The 17,296-nt window shown below is 33.1% G+C and overlaps 1 protein-coding gene across 3 annotated transcripts in view; it reads left to right on the top strand.

Moving 5' to 3' along the window:
- hwt (SH2 domain-containing adapter heavyweight) overlaps positions 1-17,296 on the top strand; it is a 221,008-nt gene that overhangs the window by 139,956 nt on the left and 63,756 nt on the right. The window lies entirely within an intron of this gene.

The raw sequence follows: 17,296 nt of genomic DNA, 5'->3' as shown, positions 1-17,296 counted from the left end.
AATTAAAAAAAATACTTAAAGGAAGTATTAGATTTACAGAGCCTGTAAAGCTAATAAATGATCATAAATATCCTTTATAATTTCCTTGTTATTCCAATCGTAAGTTTTTATACGATCAGTTTATCGTCAACTTCTGCTTTTAGCCGAATTACGGTCGTCAAACTTAAGTTTATAGTTACGGTTTCTTTCCCCTTAGTTTGTTGTTTACTACATCCGGACTGTTAAACCTTTCAATAGATTATATAACTTTTTCATTTCCTTTCCAAGCTTTTCTTTTATAATATAATTTCATATCCTGACAATTGGTTAGATAAACAGACAAAATATTCATTATTATACCCGTGTTTTTTTGTTTACTGTAGATTTATCTTTTTATTCTAATTCAGTGTCATGCATGTTTGATTCAGTTATTTGTCTATATGATACGCTGTTTTTATTCTGTGTTATCTTTTGGTTTGTTAAGTGAAATATTAATTAAAACTTATTCCTTTGAATTAATTAACTGATTTTCAGCAAAGGCAATATTTTGCCTATTGTTTAAAATAATCAAATTTTAAAATAGTATGCTACGTATTAGTTTAAAAACCTGTTAAGTAAATATTATCGGAGAAATTTAATTAGAAAAATCAATAAAAATTCGTTTCAATTTAAAGTAATGTATAAAATTATGTTGTTATTTCTGATGTTGCGGATGATTTGTGGAAATCATTTTTCAAAAGGATATTATTTATAATATACCACAATTTAAGAACGAGAAAAAAGTGCATGTAAGTTAGTTTACCAAATTTGAGAATCACCACTTTCAATAGAATACCAAAAGAAACCGCTCGTTCCTAACTGTCTTCTAATTTACTTTTCAAAAATTACAAAACATCTGATTATTGATGATCTCCTTGGCATAATTATCTGTCTGCTGCAAATTTTTATTTTTGAGTGAATGACCCTTTAAAGTGGGTAGTTTGCGAATAAATGTTTAAAAAGTTTTTTGGTATCCCAAAATTTAGTTTACTTTAAAACTTTAAAGTGATTCGAAACGTGCTCTAGCAGCACTTAAATTTTAAGAAGTATTTGTGAAAAATAAGTAATTTAGCTCGAGTAAAATAAGTAATTGTAACTTATTTATATAAAATTCTTTGTTTCGAATCTCTTTGAACTGTGAACAATTTAAAAAAAACAAACAAATTAATCGACCTGACATCTCATATTGCTGCGAAACGAAATGCTAGCAATCCTAATACTAGAGTCGCGAATTACAGTTTTCTATCCCTTGTAGTTGTTCGAGAGTGTATATATTCATAATAAGCAGTGTATATTTGTGTATGTATAGGATTTTGTATGATTAACATGAATATCTGTATCTGTGTTTATGAAAGGCTTAATTAATAAATGAAAAATTAGGGGAAGTAAAGGCAAAAGCTGGAATTGTGAGTGAAAACTCAATTTTACCTCTTTCGTAAACTGTTCTGTTTAAGAAAAATCTGCCTCAGGTTATTTCAGTCAATTTGGTTTGCTTAAAAATATTATATATTAATTTTATTTTCATGTATGTAGTTTTAATCATTTTAATGTGATGAAACAAGCACAAAATTTAGAGGTTTTTTAAAACGAAAATTAAGCTATAGATATCTAGCAATAAATCTGATCAATTCATGAAACAAAATATTTCTTCGCTCTCCATTTATTAGACGGTTTTTACTTTGCCAGTGGCTGCACTTTATAAGATCAAACCAATGAGACTAATGTACTTACAACACACTGCCCAGTATTTGGTTAACATTTCTTTTAAATTCATTGATCACCTTCACAATTTTCTGTGATGAAATGATCTTTCTTCTTCGCTCCTTTTTCTTTTTATTAATAAAGTTTAGTTTCTGATAAATTACATTATTTTGCAATCAATCTTGGATACTACAAACTTTGCTGTTATAGTACAAGCTTTTCTTCTTATCTGGATTTACGGCTTATTAGCCAAGGTTGGATTTAAGTTTGTATGTTATTTTTAATAAATTAAAAAAATATATTTATAGATAAAATTATATTTTGACTTGATTTGATTTGATAAAAGTTTAAGGAAATTGTTTTCCAAAGTCTGCCGATCAAAGGAATATCTTCTTATTTTATCAATATTTTTATTTTTAGGCCATTGCTTTAATGACTGAAGATTTACTACTATTTTAATCTTTTAATCTGGATTTAGCTTTGTCTAGTCCAAGCTTAAAGTTTATAACCCTGCACTAATTCTTCATTTAACCTTTATTCTCCGCTTATTCAAATGGCCTCACTATCTGATCTGGTGGAATGGCTCTGCAGACTTTAGATATTCTTCCCCTCATCTGATGTCATGGGCACGCAAAATAAACCTTTTTTTTTTTAATGCTCTCCATAAGAAAAAAAATCTAGCGGTGTCAAATCGGGAGTCCCTGGCACAAGCTCAGATGAGGGGACGAATATCTGAGGTCTGCAGAGCCATTCCACCAAATCAGACACAGAGAGGCCATTGAAGGTACATGCTGCACTAGATTAGAGCGATAAGTAAGTTCTCGACTTATTCATTGGTTCTTCACAACCTGTTAATTCCAAAAGTTTATTGTTAGTTCAAGAATAACTGTGTTTTATTCACATATTTAGCATATTTTTCTAATTAACTAAAGAATAGCACACAGATCAAAACTCGTTAAACGAAAATCCTTTCTTTTGAAATTGGTACCTAACACTCATTTAACATCTTATTCATTTTTCTTCTTTTTATTTTATTTTATTATTTGTAATGTAAATTTTATATTTTTGAATATAGTTCTTAAATTAATAAATTATTAAATTACACGTTTGCAAAAAATGGTACTGGATTGGATGTTTATAATCAATTATATTCTTATGGTAGGTGAATTCCTTTCATAATGCCGACGCTGTTTTGAGGCCTATTTTTGTCAATTAATAAGAAATTTCTGCAATTATTTTCAAAATAACCACTGCTCATGATATACCTTTCGAAAGGTGATTGTATGTATATGTTTTTCATGAGGAGTGTACGTTTTAAACATACATAATATTTTTGAGAAAAATGAAGTCCAAAGTTTTTGGAAAAAATTAGAAACTTACTATTTCTTATGTTTGGGCCGCAAAATGAAACACTGGATATTATTATTTTGAAATATCAATTATTTCAATATTATATAGCTTATTTTTAAAGGAAATTTAACCTTCTTTCTAGTGAGCTTATTGAAATTGCTGTAGCTTGAATAGTTTCGAGAAATATAGGCAACTGTTTGCTAAAAAGTAGTAATACCTTCTTTTCTTTATAAAGAATTTTTTGTTGCAAATGATGCCAAGAATTCCTCCGTAATACTCTTAAGCTTATCAACTCCGTTCCTCCAGCTCTTTTTGAACCAAAGGCGCATGAGTATTTCATATGAGAATTACATTTGTTCAATACAAATTTTCTAGAGTCTTTATAAAACGGGTTGAATGATGTATTTTTCAACGACGCAATGATTTGATTTATAATGTAATTTTAATTAAATCTAATACCATCCCACTCAGTCTAGATCTTAATGTTCCTTTGGGAGCCTTGACTTTATTAATTAATTAAGACTCTTTACTAAGGGAAATCCGTTCTAATAGTGAATATGTTACAAGATTTCATTTCATTAAACAAAGCTGATGAAATTTCAAGTGAGGTGTTTTCTATAAAGAATCTTTAGTAATTTGTTCTTTGTTTTTTGTTTTTTTAATACTTAAAGATGTGAAGGTAAAGAACGACATTCCCTCTACAAGAAGAGTCTTCAGTCTAATTAATCTGCCTCTTTAGAGCCCCTTGTAAAATCAATTAGCTTTAACCCTCCTTTGATTTTCTTTTTATTAGTTAATACAAATTTTTTCAGGTCCTCTTAACTTTGCAAAAATGATTGACGCGAGATTAAAAATCTCCAGTTTTCTCTCACACCCTCTCCACATTTCTTCTTAGTTTCCTTGCTTTATTCCAATGTGAGAAATTCGGGTAAAAAAACGAGTGAAATTTAATTTGCTTAGATTCTTGAGTAAACATACGTCAAATCTCTCTTGGAATTTATTCTATAAAGACAAAAAATTAAAAGAAATAATGTCATGCAATTATAATATTACCTTTTAAATAGTAAATCAATTCAGTCATTTTGACTCTGCTCATGTTCATGTTTTTTTCCCCCTGAAAAGAATTACATTTTGGTGATTCTGGAAAATTTAAGTTCGTGTTCCATACAGTGTTTTACTAATTTGACAAAGTAATATGGACTGTTTTCGAGGAAAATACAAAATAAATGAAATTTTAATGAATACCAAGTAGCGGTACTAAGATCTATAGAACCAAAATGGGAATGCAATTAATCGAGGTGTATAACTGTAATCTGAAACTTGATGTTACGACTTACTATATCCGTTGACATTGTACTAAAAATGTACGATTATAAATGTACAGCAAAGTATGTAATTGTCGTGTAAATGAAATATCAATGATTAAATTTTATTTTACAGTGGTACCTCGGTTTTCGAACGACTTTACTTTCAAACAAATCGGTATTCGACCAAGAAATTCGAGAAAATATTGTCCTGAAATCCGAACAAACATTTGGAACTCGAACACCACCGAGACGAGCCGAGTTGTTTTTTATATTTACACATTTAGATCTTATTTCTTGTTTAGATACATGTTTTTATATAAAATATAAAAATTAGGCCAGTAAAACGGCATATTTCTGGGGCTCAGAAACGAAATAAACTGACATAGTTTACATTATTTCTTATGGGATAAATTGTTTCGGTTCTCGACCAAATTGGTTCTCGACCGCATTTCCGGAACGAATTGTGGTCGAGAACCGAGGTACCACTGTATTTCGAAGTTATGGTGGATCATACGCACACTCCTCAGAACAATTTGTGAAAACCACAATTTTGTTCACAGAGACCTTCTCAAAAATATATTTCCATTAATATCTCAAAATCTGCATTATTACAATACTTCTTCCGAGGAGTGAAAGAAAGGAAAAGAATAAATTTACAATTGACGTAACTTTTTCTTAAAAGTTGAATACATTTAAATAAATAAAAAGAAAATTGCTCAGTTTTTTTGTTTGGGTTTGTATTTATTTTTAAAAAAAAGTTAAATTGAATAAAAAGGAATAAAATTAAATAAAGTTAAAAGGAATTTGGTATTTTGTTATGCATGGAAAGTAAGATTAGTGGCTACTAGATCGTCGTTGGTAAAAAAGTCACGTTGTCGCATTCTGAAAGCGACCATTTAGTACAGATGTTACTTCAGTATGTAATCAATGTTGATGTTCAGCGTTAATATTGACCATCACCCTTCTTCCGTGGTGCGCCATCAAGAATTAATTACCGAAAATATGCATATTTGTATGTTCGTATTGGGTTTATGTTTCAATAAAATGGGTATTGTAAGCTCTCAGTGTTATCGTAACATAAATTTCCGTTTGTTGCCACAGGTATATCTAGATAAATTACAATCTAATTGTGGTCTGTAGACCTTATTACCGCTGTTTGGTAGTTTAAATTAGAAATTGAATTCAAACTGGGCATATTTTAGGGACAGATTGAAGTTCTATGGCTACTGTAATTAAAGTTGCACTTCCGAAGATTCAATTATTTATTTTAAGGCTGGTGCCCTACGCGAAAGAAATCTTTGATCCTTCTCTTGTAATCTCATTTACTTCTAAACTTGCCAGTCTCGTTGCAATAACTTTTCAAATTCGTTTAAGACAGATTTATAAAGTCGACCCTCTGAATCACATGCAGCAGGACACAAAGAGCGGACATTTCCTCCTCGTGTCCATGAACTTCTCAATCTTACCTATTGACGTTGTATCTATCGATTTATTTGCTATACTTTCCTTTCTTCTGCTCCTTTTAATAAACTCGAGTGTGTTCTTTGGTTTAACCTTCTGAATAAATCTCTTCCAACTCAATAGGGACACAATAAATGAGTTATCCCCTTTTTTAAGTACTTTACTTAAACTACACTTTTTTGATTGTGGCAGTCCAATAATTGTCAGAAGCTGGGTACACGCTGGGTTCTGGGCCTAATAATGAAAAGGTCATTTATTTTAAGAAGTAGAAGTTTAAAAAAATTGACAACCAGTTTCAAATTCGACTCGTCTTCAGCCCAATCTTGAATGACTGAAAATCTTTTACTTCAAAAATTGATATCTGGTTTAAATTAATTTTATTAAATAATTCGCTTAATTAAACAAATACTTTGTTTAATGTTAGCTGGAAGCTTTTCTGTTTGTAGGAATATTTCATATGTTTCTATCCAACAAATTGGGATATCCTAATTTGCAGCCTTGAGTCATTAACTCTTGAATTGCTAAACTTACTATTAAATAAATTAATCTGTAAGTCAATTTATTTCTACATATTTAACTTAACTTTTCAGATGTAATTAAAGAAGCACATGTGGGTAATTTCTTAGAATACTTCAATTGTATGACTTCATGCAAACTTTAGGCATGAATTAAAACAAAATTTTGTTCATTTAAAATGACGAGTAATGACAAACAATAATTTTGCTCTCATAACTGCCTCTCATTCGAGAAAATGTAAACAAATTTCTAAATATCGTGTTTTATTCAATGACAGTTTGTTTGGTAGAATCGTTTTTAGTTTCCTAATTAGTTTTGGGGAGACTGCTAGTGACATCCCCCTGAAAATCGCTCTCCAAAGCTCCCTTCTTGCAAGTTATCACATGAAGTAGTCTTGGAAGGAAGATATCCTGAAAGTTTTGTGGTGAAGATTCTCTCCTAAAAGCCCGTTCTGCTTCCTTTATTAACACATTTAGTCTCGAACCCTCCTATTTTTCCTTATTTTTTTGTTAAAAAATATAATTTATAATTCACAGGATGAATTGGGGATTGCCTCTAAACATAATAGGAGATATTTTAATCACTGGTTTGGTGTGTATTTGGTGACCTGTACTTAATCCGAGCTGATATCTAAATATATCTTAGAGCTGGACATAACTAAGTTACGTTTACTCCAAATGGTGTAGAGCTGAAGCAAGAACTGTATTTATATGTTTGTTTGGTGCTCATTTAGATGTTATTAGAACAATCTTGCAGCGAATGCTCTTGCGAACTTACCTTTAATGCTAGCAAAATATTTTTCTGTTTAGTATAGTTACATCCATTCTAATTAACACTTCCGTTGTAAAACACTGTTTAGTGTTTCACTCTTCTAAGTCTAAAAGTGAACGTAGATATTATAGGAACGTGTTTGGAATATAAAATTTTAAATTCAGTTAGTAAGTAATAAATAGCGCTATAATATTCAGAGAATATTGGACACTTCTGTCGTTCGTTACAATATTCTATGTGGTCGATCCCCTGTCCGGCGGAAGTGTTAGGACCACGTGATCACTGTTAACAACAGTTGTTACCAAGAACATGTGGGGGAATATGAACATGGAGAACTGTCAGAAACTGTTAGAAGGAGGGTTCGAGCAAAACTGCAGAACATATCCTCCTTTCTTGCAACATAGTTCTAGATACAAATGGAATTTCAATCGAGATAGGTCGTTATTTGCGATTCGATATTGACGATCACTCTTTATTTCTTTTTACCCTCTCTCTCGAAGGGTGATCTTCACTCTTCTGGGCCATCATATGGAATACACAGGGCCTGTTAAATTCTGAGCACCGGGATTTGTGGTTGTAGTACTGTTTACTGGCTACATCTCAGATTCTAGAAGAGAGGGTATAACGTTACCATCTTTGCCTTCTAACTCGGTGTAAGGCCCTGCATCTTCAAACCTAAACACCCTCACTGCACATCCTTTACTATTCACAGTAGCCTCTCTCTTCTTCACTGTTAAGGAGAAGGGAGAAATATATCGTACTTGGATAGTTGGGTTTACCTTATCCATATTTACACCACGTCTTGCGTTAGGAAGGTTCTATTTCACCTACACAACGAGCTTTCCCCATCCACATTACAATCTTAGCACAATCGCTATTTTATCCCAGCTAAATGCTTTCTTTCCTAATTGAAAGTTCTTTCCTCCCATCTTTCACACATTTAATGTAGTTGTATTCCTAGTTTAGTTATTAAAATATACTGCATGGAAGAAGTTATTGAAGCGAAATTGATTTAAATATGTTAAAGCAAGAGTGATGCTGTTTGTTAAAACAGTCACATGATTTCCTTATACTATAGCTCTTATACAGGGTGGGGCAAAAGGTATGAACCGGTTTAAAGGGATGTAAAACAAAAACAATTCAACTTACAGAAATTATGTTTATATTGTTTAATTCAGTACAGAATCTAGTTTTTTATATTAAGTTTGAAAGATGATATCACGTAGGTGGCGGCCGTCAGCCGCGATGCACTCTTGAAGGCGAATTCTGAAGTTTTCAACCGCTCTTCTGCACATTTGATGGGCTAATGAAAACTCAAGGGAATTTCACCAGAGGCCACTTCACACCCCTAAAGTGACTGTATGGTGTGCAGTACCATAATTTGGGATTATTGGTCCTTACTTTTTTGATGGGCGAACCGTCACTGTCACCGCTGAGCGATATGTGACAATGTTGGAAGAGTTTTTTTGAACCTGATCTGGAAGAATTGAGTGAAGCAACTAATCTGGGAGACATCTGGTTCCAACAGGACGGGGCTACATCCCACACTTCTAGGATTTCAATGGCGAGATTGAGGCAAGTGTTCCCCCAACTCCTCGTCTCTTTGAGGGGTGACATGGAGTGGCCTGCGCGCTCACCAGATTTGAGCATTTGTGATTTTTTTTCTTTGGGGGTACATAAAGGAAAAAGTTTTTGAACATCGTCCACATACCCAGGAAGAACTTAAGGACAGAATCAGAGAGGAAGTTACGGCAATACCCATCGAAATGTGCAGAAGAACGGTTGAAAACTTTAGAATTCGCCTTCAAGAGTGCATCGCGGCTGACGGCCGCCACCTACGTGATATCACCTTTCAAACTTAATGTAAAAAACTAGATTCTGTACTGAATTAAACAATATTAACATAATTTCTGTAAGTTGAATTGTTTTTGTTTTACATCCCTTTAACACCGGTTCATACCTTTTGCCCCACCCTGTACAAGTTAATATTTAATGTCCACTTACTTCTTGGTAAAAGAGGAAGTATTATCCAATTTCCCGACAAGTTTTTACCGGAAAACCAGGTTTTCATGTAACTTGAGTCCTAAAAAGAAAAGAAAGAAAAGTTTTTTAAGATGCTCTTTACAAAAAAAAAATATCACATAAAGCCCAAATTTGGTATTTCGTTAGCGTCCCTTTTGTGACATCTTCGGCGATTTAATTACCGCTCTTTTTTGGGGGGCAATTAATTATAGATTCGAGGCGGCAATGATCAAAGCCAAAGTCGGTGTTGATTACATAGTAATAATTTATTTACTAATCATTAAAATGATGTTCAAAAAGTTGTATTTTAAAACAAACACGCCAAAGTTTGTACCATTTTGAGACTATTTATACGTATCTCCATTTAGCTCTAATTACTTATAGTGATAACAGTTCTAATTGTTTTTGTTTGTCCTTACTAAAGAGTGGGTTGTTCGAGTAACTTTATCTAAGAAAAGGGTGATAGAAGAAGCAGTAGGCATTTGAAAAATCAATTAGAAAAATATTTATTTTAGGGTGAATGTTGATTCTGTTTGTTGACATCTATTGCCGATCATCTTTTACTTCCTTCACCCAACTGGAAAAGTTCGATGGTGAGTTTCAATAATACAACTTAATGGGTAAATAAGTATGTGTGAAAGTGGAGTTATATTCGAGCAGAAGATGAGAAAAATCTATAAGAGTTCGAATTCTTTACAGATTTGTAGGCAGAGAATTCTATAGATTTTACCTGTAATCATTTCTGCATTACTTTATCCACAGCTCTCTGTGTAATACCTCATTTTAGAGAAATATGGCTAAATAAATCTTGAAATAGACTTTCGGCTGTGAACTAATAAACGGTGTGAACAAATATTCCTGTTCCTTAAAAGGGTGGAATCTAATTTGTACCAACCCTTGTTTTTCTGGAAATTGTTTTTATGGAAATGGTGTAACTTTTTGTTCCTTAGATTGAATCGAAATTTGGATGTGCACATCGTAATTTTTAATTTTATTTAAATGTTACTCCAAAAAAAACTTATCCCAAGCTGGCTTTGGAGGGCCATTGCAGTAAGTTACATCCATTATTATTTGTTTATGTTTTTTGTTATTCGATTAAGAGAATGAGGGTTAAAAGTGACTACTTCAAATGAACTTAACAATAAATATTATCAAAGTGACTTAAAGAGTGAAATTAAGGGACAAATCAATTATCTCCAAAACAATGAGTTATGTTTTGTTAAATAAATGAGGAAAGGAACTTTTTGGGCAAGTTTGATACACCACTTTATGAAGTAAAGAGCATTCAGGGATAACCCTAACTAAAGATGACGGTTACCCCAAAGAGATTACATCCATCTGCGCCAAATTGCTGGCCGTTTATTCCCTTGTATAAAGAGCTTTTCATTTAAAAATTTATTCAGTAACAACAACATCAACCTTCTAGTCTGGAGATAAAAACGTTAAGATTTATCGTAACAATAAAAAGAAGAAAGACGGCGTCTAGTGTTTATCTTTTAAAAGGCATGTCCCACTGAGAGCTCCAAGCTGGATAATTTATAACAGAAAAGGTTCTTTTTAGCAGTGCCAATATTACTTTGCACTTAGTTCTCATGAGAGCGAATTCCATGGCCACATTAAATAGAACTGATGTTGCAGCAACCTGTCCTGATCCACTTAATCCAGAATGAATGTAACAAAAAGAGAGCGGATTTTGGGTGTTACAAAGTATATTTGGTACCTTTCAAGCTGATCTTTGCAGAGCTAATTACCAGGTTTTCCTGCAAAAGGAATTGTTTTTTCGATTATCATGTTGCAGGCTCCGCACGAGCTGATGGGGAATCAAGAGTCTGGTTTTTTTTCTTATAAAAAAGGTAATTTTACGTGAAAGAAATAGAATATTTTTTTAGCACCGTACATCAATCAAATCAGTGCTTGTTATTTTATTTTAGTTCTACAGTAAAGAGGTATCCTTCCTGGAAAAGTGGAGCTGAATAAAATGGAATAAAGATGTTTTATATCTAAATATAAAGAAGAGATGGATGTAAAAGGCTGGATCTTCTGTTTACATTTACTGGGCACTATAAGTACTTATTACACCCTTCTGTTTCGTATACCTCCACCAGTGAGCCCTTTACAACATTAATAATTTGAAATGAAGCTCCTTTACCTTTTTACCAGCAGCAATTTCTCAAAGGTTGAACTTTATGCTGTTGTGCTGGACAGTAGACTAGAGAAATAACTATGTTCGTGTCTACAAAACTAAACAGGGTATTATCTTTATTTTGTATACATCTTGAGTAGCACAATTCATAGCATCGTCTCTTTTATTTCTATTTCTATGCTCCGTATTTCATCTAAGAGATTTATTTTGCTTTTTAAGTGGGGCCATGTTTTTGTTTTTTTACCTCACTTGATGGCCTACTATAAACTTTGGATAAATAGCTCGGCTCCTCACTCTCTGTCACTATAATCTTTAATTTTTCTTACGTAAAACGGATATTGCTTTTATGATTTTTAAATCGGCGCTAGAGTTCCACTGGGCAGCTTTCTGGGTCCTACTCTTTACTCCATTTACAATTCAGATGTACCAACTGATCCTAACACTACACTTCTCACATACGCAGATGTCCTAATCATGATCCTGTACCAGCACACAGAAATCTGCAGTCACATCTCTCCTCATTAGAACAGTGGTTCAAGAAATGGGCTATTAAGCGTAATGAAAAGGAAGTCTCAAAACATCACCTTCACTCTTCGTCGCATTACTTTTTCTCCAATCTTCTTTAACCTAACACCTCTACCAGTAGTGAACATTGCCCGCTACCTTGGGCTTTACTTAGACTTAAGACTTTCTTGGAATCCTCACACTAGACTTAAAAGAACAGAGGTAAACAGACGCTATCGACTACTTAAAAGACTCTTAGACTATAGATCAAAACTCTCCCTGGACAAAAAAGGACTGATTTATACTTCTATTTTGAAACCCATCTGGGCGTATGGAATAGAACTGTGGGGTTCAACCAAACGCTCTAATCGCCAAAGGATTCAATCTCTTAAGTCGAAAATACTACGAACTATTGTAAACGCTCCATTTTATGTCTCCAAACTGACCATACACACTGACCTTAACATTACTTTTGCCACACAAGTCGCTAAAACACGATACAGAAAAATTCATTATAACCTGCAATCTCACATAAATCCTCTAGCTCAAAATCTTTCTTCTAGAACTCTTCCTGATAACCCGGACATTACGCCTTAAGAGACAGTGGCCTCGTGATCTCCTCACAAGTGAAGAGAGTGCCTAACAGTCTAATGTTTTGGAGCATTACCATTGGGTAAATTCTCCACTCGTTTTCTTCTACTGTTCACTATTATCACTGTTACTTATAGCGCCAACGCGCTAATTGTAGCAAAAATAAAAGCAAAGAAAAAGATTTTTAATTGTTAAAATTGCAATTTCCCCACTTTTGCTTTTCATCAATACGTAAATTCTTAAATATCTAATTACATGGTTTCGTCAAATGAATTTGATAATTATCTGTGTATAGTAAATATTAACCAAGTATTTCCTGCGATGAATGGTCTCTCCATCAGCTGTTGATGCAGATTTTCTTCAGGACTAATTATCCTGGGTAATCATCACCTCATCACCTTTCACTTGAAAAAGGTAAACAAATTGCAAATAGTAAACTAAGATGGTAACAAAAAATGCAAATAGAAACCTTCTTTTTTGCCTAGATTTAGAATATTTTGATAGTTGCGCATATATGCACCATGAACTATGGCATAATAGATGTTTTTTTTTGTTGGAAAGGAGATTTCCTGCGAGTCATTAGTGCTCCCTAATCATGTTTCCTTCTTGTTTTGAACCCACATGAGCTGGTGTCGTCCAATATAGGCTCCCTTGTCCAGCTATGGGCCGTGTTGGGATGTTTTCTTGCCACATTCCTCCTTTACTTTATCGTACTACTCGACATGGAGTAGGGTGGAATCTTATTTGTACCAACCCTTGTTTTTCTGGAAATTGTTTTTATGGAAATGGTGTAACTTTTTGTTCCTTAGATTGAATCGAAATTTGGTTTCTTATACTGAGTATTCATATTTTTGTCATAACTTATTTTTTTTCGGAGGCTACTTACATAAAAGGTATCTGCAGTATCTGTATCGGAGGCGTGTAGTATAACTTTAACCCCAACTTCTTACAGAATAGATTTTTGTTTTATGAAACATGATCCCAAAGGCATGAAAATCTGCAATAAAGTAGTAATAGTTTCTATGTTTTCGTAAGTGTAAATAAATTCGTCTAAATGGAGACTAGATCTCTATTCTTACCTGATTATCATGTTTACAAACAATTTTATAACTTTTTGAAGACCTTCACCATTTACGCAAAAAATCATGGAACCCCCAATTTTCACTGCAATAGGAGAAATCGATCTTTTACTTCTTGGCAAATATATGCTGATGCTAATTTAAAAGAAAGAAATGATGATTTCATCGCCACATATTCTAGGTATGAATACCCAGTTATGTAACTTTATATTTTCTCGTCCAAAAATCTTTTTTACTGCTCACTTTCACTAGCTGGAAAGGGATGTCTGTAAAAAGAGAACATTGTCCTGAAGCCAGTAATTTACTGAGAAAGGCCTATAGTCGTAGATAGCCAATGATTTTGACGCATCTTAAAGAATTGAATTGACATTTTACTGTCAATTTTCAGCGATTATTTTGTTTAAACATAAGGCGGACAATGGTTTCTAACGAAACAAAGGTTTTTTATTTAAAAAAAAGTGTGCAGTAAGTATTTATTCTTCCTTCTTTCACATTTCCAAAAATGGTTGTTCGATTTTTATTTTGTTAGTCTAATATTTCATTCAAAATCCTACTTTCTGAAAGAATAAATGAATTATTATTATAAATGAATGTTAGCACCGATTTCAATTCTTAAAGCTTGTCTTTCTTCTGACTTTTATTGGTCAAAAACCTATACTTTGACCACTCTTATAATGTCAGATTACCTTCCAAGGATGGTTATTTTTTTTTTTTTTTTTTTTGGCGCATCAACAGCTGAGGTCATTAGCGCCCGGAGCTTTTTCCAGTGCACTGCCGGCCTCCGGACAGTGTTCTCTCGTTACAGACAACACTGTCCATCACCGGACAGTGAGCTGTAAGAAGCTCCTAGGAAGAGAAAATCTAAGGGTCAGCTGCTGGATTCGAACCCGGGACCTCCGCGTGGGAGTCCAGTATGCTAACCTCATAGCTAATCCCTTCCCAAGGATGGTTATTGAAATATTATTGGGAGATCTGCAGAGCAGCATCTACTTTAACTTAGTGATTATTTCTCCATTTTTCATCCTCTAAGAGACAGAAAACAAGTGTAATTTGCTTCATTAGTTGTGTCAGCCTGTTTGGTAAAAAACTAGTGAGTAATGTTGAAATAATTCGACCTTTTAGACGATCTTTATTAGCTAGTGGTATGAACTATCTGGTGAAGTGAAACAAATTTAGTTGTATAGTTTTCTCAGACATTTTGGCAGCTATCCAAGTACCAAACTGACAATTTTCAGGGAGATATTTTATGTTGCAATTTCCCAGAGTGTTCACACTGAAATCTATCTAATAATTAGCTGTATCATTTGGACGATATCCAGAGAAGATTTCTTAATTTCTTGATTTTTAATGCTGCAGCACTGTGAAATTTATAGAATCTGGAAATTGTTCATTTTGTCTCGTAATCTCCACTTCTTCCATGGTGTAAACTGATGTAATTTTAAGAGCCTAAAAAGGAGCCAAGATTAATTTTAGATTTACCGGTAATTATGGGTGTAAATTGTGAAGTTAGTTAATTTTAATTTCGGTGAAATTTAACTCTCTTTAATTCACTTGTTTGTCTTTGCCCTGCTGCGGATGATAATTAAACTTTCTGCATTTAGTTGAAAAAAAGTTTCTTTGCCCACTTTAAAATAGTGACTTTTTAGAACTTAATTATTAAGCTCATTTATATAGATTAGTAAAGTTTTTTAAAAACCTCATGAAACTGCCTTTCTGTATCTTAATAATTCGAAAAGTTTTTGAATTAATTTTAGCTTAGTTTTAAAGCCGTGAAAGTGCCCTACCCAATGTTTTTCAGAGATTTCACAGGTACGTGTAGTTCACAAAGATGATCTATTGATCCAGTAACTTTTCTAAGAAGAAATTTTGCTTTGTCAATATTTTACTTTATTTTTTTGTGAACTTTGCTTTATAATAAATTATAAGATTTCACTTAGCTTTCACTTAGTGAAGTATCTTCATTTAAGTTAGTTCTAAAAAATTAAAATAAAACTTGAGTAGCCTTGCGAACTTAAGTAGCTGCTGAAATATCACTTAAGTTGTTATCACTTTCTTTCTTTAGGCAAACAGACCAGTCAGCGTTGGACATGCTTATCAACTAGTTTTAAGAGTATTTAACTTTGACAACAGTTTTTCTCAGAGAAAAGTTTTATCCCCAAGTAGATGTGCGCTTCTTTTTTTTTCTTATTAAACTACCTCGAAAGTTTTCTCAGACGGAAATGTGTGGTCGATTTTTAAGGATAAAGGGCGTAAATATAAAGTTAACTCTTCCCAGACTTGACATACCTGAAGGACTAACGGGAGAGATGAATGTGGGGGAAGACGCCTTGATCTTCTCGTTATCTACTTTTTTTCCGCAACAACTCTTCTTCTATTTAACATTAAACAGAATCCCTCGCCGTATCTTCCTTTCTTTCGCTACATTATCTTCTCTGGTTTTTTGGCCTTAACTTTTCTACCTAACTTCTTTATTTGTTGAATTAAATAATTGTTTCAACTTCGTTGAATTTCATGAAGTGTAGAAAAGGTGACAAAATGTTTAAACTTAAAAAAAAAGATATGATGTCTCTCTCTTTACTTTATGAAAGAAGTTATTCGAATTCGTGACTAAGGAGACATTAGTGTGTTCTCCGGAATTAGACGTCATGTGCCATTTTTGATGCATTTTGTTCTTTTATCTGTACGTTATTGTTACTATTTATTTTAATTTTTGTTTAATCATTTATTTAGTTACAATCAACGCATTGCGTCATAAGCAACAAGGGTAACAATAAGCAACATTCACACATATCAGAGTGGAGAAGTTACCCAGCGGTAACACTCCAATAGTATTCTACATTCTACTGACTCTCTTCATCAGAAAGGAGATCGCGAGGCCATTGTCTTTTAAGACGTCTAGGAAGTGTTGTCTGGAAATGTTCTTGAAGATAGATGTTGTACAAGTGGATTGTGATGAGATGGAATGTTAAGACGGAATTTTCTGTAACGTATTTTCAGCAACTTGTGTGGCGAAAGGAATGTTCAAGTCTGTGTGAATGGTTTGATTGGGACTGGATCCTTTGCAGATTTGAGCGTTTGGTTGAACCCCACAGTTCGATGCCATAAGCCCAGACTGGCTTTAATATACTTACATATATAAGTTTTTTGTTGCCCAGAGTGAGTTTTGATCTGTTGTCGAGTAGGCTTTTCAGTTGTCGGAAGCGTCTGTTGAGTTCTGTTCTCTAAAGCGAGTATGAGGGTTCCATGTAAGTCTTATTACAATTTATTGAATAAAAATTTTGAATTTTAAGAAAATTATATTGTGTATTTATGTTAAGAAATTGTCGTGTGATTTTTCCAAGCAGATTATATTACTTTACAAGACTAGACGAAAATTTCTGGGTTTTTAGACCAAGTGAAACAAATGAGAGGTTACCAATCAATCACAGTGTCTTGAATAAGGCTAACAATACAATTATTAGCTTAATAATTATTTAAGCTTCTGCTCTAGAAGGTCGCATAAATAAATAATTTAAGAATCCAATTGCCATCCTTAAATCTGGGTATATTCTTTGTTCGCCTTGTCTTCCAAGAAAGAAATTGGTAATAACTTTTGTTTTTTTGCACATTAAGTACGTCTTAATTCAAAAACTCTTAGGAATAATAAAAAAATGAACTATTTTTGTTTTCCCTTGGGATGGAAGTTTTAATAGCAATGCTTATGTATATATGTATATATACCTGTAGTAGATTTCAATATCAGCTCTGTTCAAGGAGGGTCTTTTTGCTTACTTAAAATGGATGCTCATATTTTTCAGGTCGGCCAAGTGGAAAAACGATTCAGAATTGAGTAT

Source organism: Rhodnius prolixus, unplaced genomic scaffold, assembly GCF_049639745.1.
Source record: "Rhodnius prolixus isolate KJV_2025 unplaced genomic scaffold, Rpr scaffold_8, whole genome shotgun sequence".
Lineage (NCBI taxonomy): Eukaryota > Metazoa > Arthropoda > Insecta > Hemiptera > Reduviidae > Rhodnius > Rhodnius prolixus.
The sequence above is the reverse complement of the archived record's forward strand: the minus strand, read 5'-3'. Positions and strand labels throughout refer to the sequence as shown.